This window comes from Rattus norvegicus, chromosome 18 (genome assembly GCF_036323735.1).
Source record: "Rattus norvegicus strain BN/NHsdMcwi chromosome 18, GRCr8, whole genome shotgun sequence".
In the NCBI taxonomy this organism is placed as follows: Eukaryota; Metazoa; Chordata; class Mammalia; order Rodentia; family Muridae; genus Rattus; species Rattus norvegicus.
Window position 1 is genome coordinate 69,014,936 of NC_086036.1, and position 7,958 is coordinate 69,022,893.

The following is a 7,958-nucleotide window of genomic DNA, read 5'->3' on the forward strand; positions in this document are numbered from 1 at the left end:
ACTTTAATTATAATTTCCATTTAAAGCTGGAAGACAAACATGTGATCTCCAGTGACCCTGCAGGGACCCATCACAGTCAACCTCTAAGATCTATCTTGGCCCTAGAGTAATGTAAACAATAGACCCATTCACCTCCCCATTTTGCACCCAGCTACAAGCTGACTCCCTTTAGAAGAAATATTCTCTTCAGTTGTCCCTCAATGCTTCCACCAGGTCTCTCTGCACACCAGGGCGTTTGTGTCCAGAGGGCCTGGGGAAGCAGCAGGACCACCGCCACCACAACAACAGCAGCAATTGCCACAGCAGCAGCAGCAACATGACTAAACCTAGAACTAACGGAATGCAAGGACCTAGTGTTTGGAAAGAAGTTCACTTTTCCTTGAAAGATGCAGATCTCGGAATCCCTTTCTCTCCGGCCGAAGTCTCCCATCTCAGCCAAGGAGTTACTAGGGATGTGCAGTTTCCAAAGACCCAAAGAAGGCTTGAAAGTCTTCATGAGATTGTCTCCCTTCCACCCTGGAATTCTGGCCACACCACCCTTCCAATTATTGCCACAGTTGACAACTAAGTGCACATCTGTATGGATCCTGCCCTTCTGGTGTTCAGGGCACACATGATGTTTCAGAGCAGATATCCTCCATCCAGTTCCCTCCCTCAAACGAAACTGTCCTCCATTACCGTTACAGGGCAGGGAAAAACAAATTCCACGTTGGGCACAGTGCCACCAAATAGAAAAACAAAACATTTTGACCTTGAATGATATCAGAGAATGCTAACTTCCGGCCCACGAAAAGGCACATCATGTTATATTTTTCATGTTCCTATGGGGACCTTAAGACACAGAGAAGACACAAAGCTAATGCAAGACAACACACAGGGATAAAAACAGGACAGAAACTACACTAAGTTCATTTTGACAGGCTCCTCTCCCCATCCTTATCTCGTATCACCAAAGAACTTCTCATATTCCTGAGGGAAAGCCATGGACTTTTGTGTTTCAGCCTTTGGCCAGTGAGGTTCGTATGACTCAGGGTTGCAGTGAGTTGGAGAATATTTCTTCTGCTAACACAGCCTCCCATGGATGGTTTTACTTTCTTATCTAATGCTTCTTAATGAGTCCCAATATCCTTCCTCTTTGTCCTTGTTTGGGAAGAGGTGGCCAAGAAGACAAACAGAAACCATCCTCGGAGTTGTGGGCATATCTGGTTTGCCCGTGGGTAAATGCACAAGTTTATGGCCACCTGCCCTGCCCTACTGTGGGGAAACCAAGATGGAGGAACACACCAAACCACACACAAACACATGCCGGAAGCCTACATTTCTAGTAAGATCAAATAACAGTCCTTTTCCAAATCCCTCATACTCCTCCCACCTATGTGCATGCTTACACACACACACACACACACACACACACACACACACACACACACACACTCAGGCTCTTCTAAATGAAAACCAGTTGGTCAATTCCTGGACTGGAACAAGACTGGGCGATGGTGCTAAAGGCGAGTATAAAGGACAGGACTGTAGAATACAGTTTGGGGGTGGAAGGGTGGTGGCAGGATGGTATAGCACAGACGTCATTCCGTCTGGGAATCCATGACCCTTCCCTCATTTTCAATCTCTGGAGATTTGAATTGTGCAGTTCCTGCAGGTCTGCGCTGTTTCCTTTCCCCTGGACTATTGTCCCCACCCACCCTTATTCCTTTATGTCCCTCAGCCATCCTACTCTCTGCCCAACCCCCTCCAGTCAGAAGCAGCCACCTGGGGACCTTGCAATCCAATAATTAACCAGGGCAGCTGCTGAACCAATCCAACTCCAGAGCTCCACAGCTGGCAGAGCAGAGTCCTGCCTGGACGAGGGGGAGGCTGAGAGGAGGCCCACTGAGCCTTCTCAGGTGGCCAGATGACGCTTAATTAGGCCCCCAGCTCTAGAGAACTCTCCAGATGGGCAAATGCCTGGAAGCCTTAGGGAGCCAGCAGGACACTCAGGGACTTCACAGGGTGCCCCTTCCTTTCCAGCTGCTTCTGGGGCTGCAGGAGAAGACAGCAAAAATAATAATTGGTACCTTCAGTCAGAGGAACTTGCCAGCAAAGGGATGTTCTGTTCTCAAACAGGGGAGCCGGCCCCTATTCACCCTGTTCTGTTGCCATCTGAGCTGTGAGCAAATGGTGTGTGTGTGTGTGTGTGTGTGTGTGTGTGTGTGTGTGAGAGAGAGAGAGAGAGAGAGAGAGAGAGAGAGAGAGAGAGAGAGAGACTACCAGCATGTACTACCATGAGCACAGGGGACACTTTTTCTACAGGGGACACGAATTCACAGGAGGCAATCTTTAAGCAGAAGGAAAATATAAAAGAAATAGACAGGTCTCATTCTTTAAGTCTCCACTGCCTGCAGAAATGATGGACAGACAGAAGGACAGAGGGAAAGTGAGCAGCTAGTGATTTAATTGTAACAGGCTTCTATGTCTAGGTGAGAAAGACCAGGGGGAGCCAAACAGTAAGGGATGGTGGAAAGCATAGAAGGAGCAGGTTTTATATTTCAGAATATGACCAAGGTCCGCAAGAGAACCCTGTGGTTCTACTAATCAACCCAACCGTAACACCATTCATTTCTCCCAACATAGCACACCTTCCAATAAAACCAGCCAGAAGAGGACAGGGGGAACAGAATCATATAACCTGACAGTGCTCTGCCTTTGTCCAGATCCTGGCATCCTTAGATAGCTCTTAACTTGCTCAGCACACCTTCTGGGTATCAGAAATTGTGAGACTACGGGTGACAAATATTAAAGAGATTGGACCTCATAAAATGCCTGCGTTGCTGGAACCAAATACCTGATCAAAAAGCATTAAAGACAGAAGAATTCATTTTCCCCCCCAGGTTCAGAGGCTCTGTCCTCATGGCTAATGAGCCTTACGGGTTGGAGCATGAACATCCTGGTGGTGGGACCCTGCAGTAGACCATTTGCTTCACTACCTGGGAGAAAGGAGACAAAGAGGGGGAGAGCACTGCAGCCTAGGAATAGCCTTCAAAGCTATACGCCTTGGAACTTACTTGCTTCTGCTGGGCCCTACTTTATTAAGCTTCCAGAGTCTCCCAAAATGCAACACGGGAGCCTGGTTTAGGACATTTCATCTTCATGTATGTTCATGCCATAACAGCGTCTTTGACTGTTCCTTTCCCTTGGTTTTCCCTCGTCTCTTTCTGAGTGACAAAGACATCTGTGTCCTCCGATAAGAGAACAGCGTGCTTACGGCGTTCAAGTTTTTGACTCAAATAATCTGATGAGGAGAAATAAATGTCACGGAAAGTCAGGAAGCCACTGCCACCATGACCCTTGCACCTACACTAGTCATTCCACATTTGTGCAGAGCAGCGGCCCATGGCTCAACCTGCGGCTTCCTGCTTTAACGTGTAGCCTCTCACATCAGAACTGTTTGTACCTCATAGGCACCTTCTGGTCTGGGAATGGCTAACTGTTCCATGCAAGAAACTTTTCAGAAAAAAAATTTAATAAGGCTTGGAAAACAAGTGTAGAACTCACTTATTACAATCTTCCTTGTTTACCCTGGTTATTAATGTCCTCTATTTGGAAGACCAGTTTCGGGGAGAGACTGGGCCATGTATGATCACATATTTGGCTACCATAGGACCAAACTGGCAGGGAAACGTCATTGAGTGATCTCGGCCCTCTGAAGTTTCTGGAGGATAACATATTTTCTGCAGTCTTTGGCTGATACAGCTGACATTAATTGTTAATTCTCCGAAAGCCATCTGCTTAAGTTGATTCCCAGGAAATCTGGGGAAACAGCGCCATCTAGCAGTCCTTGCTCAAAGTACTCCTAAACTGGACTCATTACTGACAGCCAAGTGAACAAATGTGTATACACACACACACACACACACACACACACACACACACACACACACAAACAACAGCCACCATTATAACAGTGTCCAAACATGTTTGTCACAGCATGGAGTCTCTCTTCTTTTCAGGAACTCTCTGGGTATATTAGCCCCCAGTTTGGTAAAAAAAAATCTCAGTAACATAGACCATCTCATCTGGAAGATTCACCAGAGTCATACATTTATAACAGCAGATGAGGAAACCAATACCCAGAAGTGAAGAGTGGATACCAATGGAAGGTCACGCAGCTAGATTTTGGTGAATTGAGGCTCATAAACCAGAAGGCATTTCCCCATGCCTATAACAAGAGTAGTCACTAACCATGGGGGATAAAGGACAGGGAGAAGGCAGCAATACAACCCAAAATGAGAGCATCCATCAGGAAACAAAGAGTGAGACTATTTCCAAATCTGTAATAATTCTTGTCTTCATCCATGAACAATATGTCCCAAGACTCTCAGTGCATACCTGAAACTGCAGATAGCACTGAATTCTGTGTATAATATGTCTTTACATACATACATATATACATAGATACATACAAATGTAAAGTTTAACTTTACAAAAAGAGAAGTGTATGCTATAGTAAGAGACTGACAAAAAAATCATCATGACATTTAAACATTGTAACAATATACTATAACAATAACAGTACAGTTACTTTTCAGTCACAATACCCCATCCCATAACCAAAGTGACTACTAAGTAACTATTAGGGGCAGAAGCGCTTTCTAAGTCTAAGATTTCATCCGGTTCCTCAGTGTAGCATGTAATTTATCATAAGAACTGTTCATTCCTGGAATTTTCCACTTAACAGTTTTTGGACTGTCATTGGAGCTGTGTGAGTGACACTGAGGATGACACCATCTTTCAAGGGGTACGGGAGAGGGTAGCCTGAACAAAAGGACAGTTGCTGTGCTGTTAAGCTCAAATCATAACCAGCTCTCAGAGTTCCTCAACATGCCAATGATGTGACAGCAACAGTGGCCCGAACTTATGGTAGTCTGTCCAGGCAGTATAACAGAGGGCAATGAGACTGGATCAAGACTCTGAAAAAGCACAAATCCCATTCATGAGGGATAGAGCCTCATGACCTAATCACTCCCCCCCAAACCTCTCCTCCTAACACCAGCACATAAGAATTTCAGAGATACTGACATTCATTAACCCAGCTTCTCTATGGTCTCACTAGTCAAAATTTTTTTCCACAAAGAAAAAAATATTGGGGTTGGGGATTTAGCTCAGTGGTAGAGCACTTGCCTAGCAAGTGCAAGGCCCTGGGTTCCGTCCCCAGCTCAGAAAAAAAAGAAAAGAAAAAATGCTTCTGCCAAAAAATTATATTTCTTTGGGGCTGGAGAGATGGCTCGGTGGTTAAGAGCACCGACTGCTCTTCTAGAAGACCTGAGTTCAAATCCCAGCAACCACATGGTGGCTCACAACCATCTGTAATAAGTCTTCTGATGTTTCTGAAGACAGCTACAGTGTACTTATATATAATAATAATAAATAAATTAAAAAATATTATAGATTTTAATTTGAGAAATGGAGGTTTTGCACTCTTCTCAGAAAGCCCTTCAGAACTTTGACTTCCAATATGTCCAACTCTGGTTCTCTCACTCAATGGGAGAAATACTGTGTACAGTCCACCTGTGAAAAAGTTAAGGCTAAACGAACTCACTTTCCCAGTGATATACGGAAGGAATGGTGGAATGGGGGCGGGGCTATTTTCCCCTCCCCTACTGCTGCCCATTGCCATAGTTACCATCGTCTTTGGCTGTAGGCCTCATAGCTAAGCGTCTTGATAGCCCAGGTGGGTGACTGTCTTCACCTACCCTGAGTCAGAGGCATCTGTGTGTCTGTTGGTATGAAGGCAGTATCAGTGTCCTGACCAGTAGGCAAACTGGACATGCTGCAACCTGAGAGAAGATAGGCTAGCAGAGGTTGATGGAAAAGGCGAGTCAGTCCACAAGGACGACGGTCCTTTTCTAACTAGAGTTTCTAGAACTGGGAACATAACTGCAAGACATGTTTCTGGAACAGGGCAGGACCACCGTGATTCAAATCCGGTGGATTACCTGCTTGGTGGTGGTGACAGCTTCTTCTTCTTCTTCTTCTTCTTCTTCTTCTTCTTCTTCTTCTTCTTCTTCTTCTTCTTCTTCTTCTTCTTCTTCTTCTCCTCCTCCTCCTCCTCCTCCTCCTCCTCCTCCTCCTCCTCCTCCTCCTTCCTTCCTTCCTTTCTTTCTTTCTTTCTTTCTTTGTTTTTTTCTTCTCCAACATTCAGTGGTTCCTAATCAGCTAGCCACGCCCACTTCACTTGAGTGTGGTCATCCTTATAAATAGACACCCTTCCCTACAGCCATGGTCAGGAGGAAGGTGGACAGCATACAGTTCTGTCCGTGCAACAGTTCTCCCCGGCAACCCCCTCTCCTCTTCATTCCAGAGGGCCTTTGTCCAGGAATGGGCCCACACTTGGGAATGTGGTAGGTGAAAGGACCTTCTGCTATGGTGGTTGTATCACCTGAGGTAGAAGTCTTTCCTGAAGAGCAGAGAAGCCTTTCCTGGGCTGTGTATCTACTCGATTTCTCCTATAGGGATATCTTGAATAATGTCTGTACAGCGATCCCTGGGGTCATGCTGGTCTGATAGAAGCACAGGTACAGGGAGGATGCCAGGCTCCTGTACTCGGTCAGCCCCAGCACCTTTGGCTATTTCTCCCATAGCCTTCCCATAATTCTCTTGCCTCCCTGAGTACACCCAGCTATCCTACCCCCTTCTATGTGTCAAGAAGATCTGGTCCAGAACGTGAGGGTCTGTCTTTATCAGAAAAAAAAAAGTGAAAGTCCAGTATTTGGAATCCAAACCACATTTCAAGAGCTGTTTTATGAATTTTAGATCAGAACAGGAACGCTTTGTCAGACAAATCACCTCAGGTTTCCTAGAAATCCTTGCTCACATGCCATGGAATGAATAATTGCATCGGTATCCAAAGCTTAGCTGAGGAGAATGATTTGAGCAATTGGAGCTTCTCCTGGATGAATTCTGCTACAACCAGGGATTTGCTGGCACGGAAGGACCATGCCAGCACGGCATCAACATGGTTGTTATAGCCTTATGTCTCTGAGCCGCTTTCCCACTCGTTTCCTTCAGTAGGAGAAATTTTAAAAAGTGAGATGAATAATCATGATCTCTTGGAGGGAAAGGGATCTCAGCACTTAAAGTCCTTTCCGTGAGTTTTGTCTTCATGAAACACACGAGCTTTAAGGAACAGTGGGCCCCAGTAGTGTGTAAGTGGTTTTGAGTCCAGCCACACTTAGGAAAGACACTGCTTGTAAGCTGTTGGGTTTGTTTGTTTGTTCGTTTGTCTGTTTGTTTTAAACCTGGTGTTCTGGCTAGCCTAACAAAGATACCTAACAATTTAACCCAGGGATCCTTTTAAACTGGGTTAAACATCACTCCTCCGTGAAGCCTAAAATTACCATCACATATCACACAGCATGAAACGCACAGGTCTGTCCTCAGACATGGCTGCATGTCATCATCTGACCCTTCTGTCTCCATTCCTACTCGTCTGGCCTGCACATTCAGGAAGACTTGGTCTGCACATTCATTGGTCTCCTTGGGTTTTGTCAATGTCCCTGGTGCTCTCTCCTCAGGATGTTCACTTTGCTTGTTTTAATCCTGTCTCTCCCCCCACCCCAACAATGTTTGAAAGGGCAGAGATGTTCGTCTCAGAGAGGCCATGGTCCTTGGAAAGTCTTTGCCATGCTAGATATCCACACATATCTATTTGTGAGTCCACGAAGGAGACTTCTCGATGCCTACCTACCTGTAGGCTGAGCTAATCACAGCTTCCTAAGCCTCCCAAGATAGAGCTGACTGTCCAGTCCATAACTCTTCACCACCAAACTGGAAACAAGCTCCCAAGACTAATTCCATCACCTGGAAATGACCACAGCCAGGAAGACATTCAGACTTAGCTAGCAGTTGTTAATATTTCTACATTTCTCACCTAAGTCCATTAATGGTTAAAGTAGAAACTTTCCCCT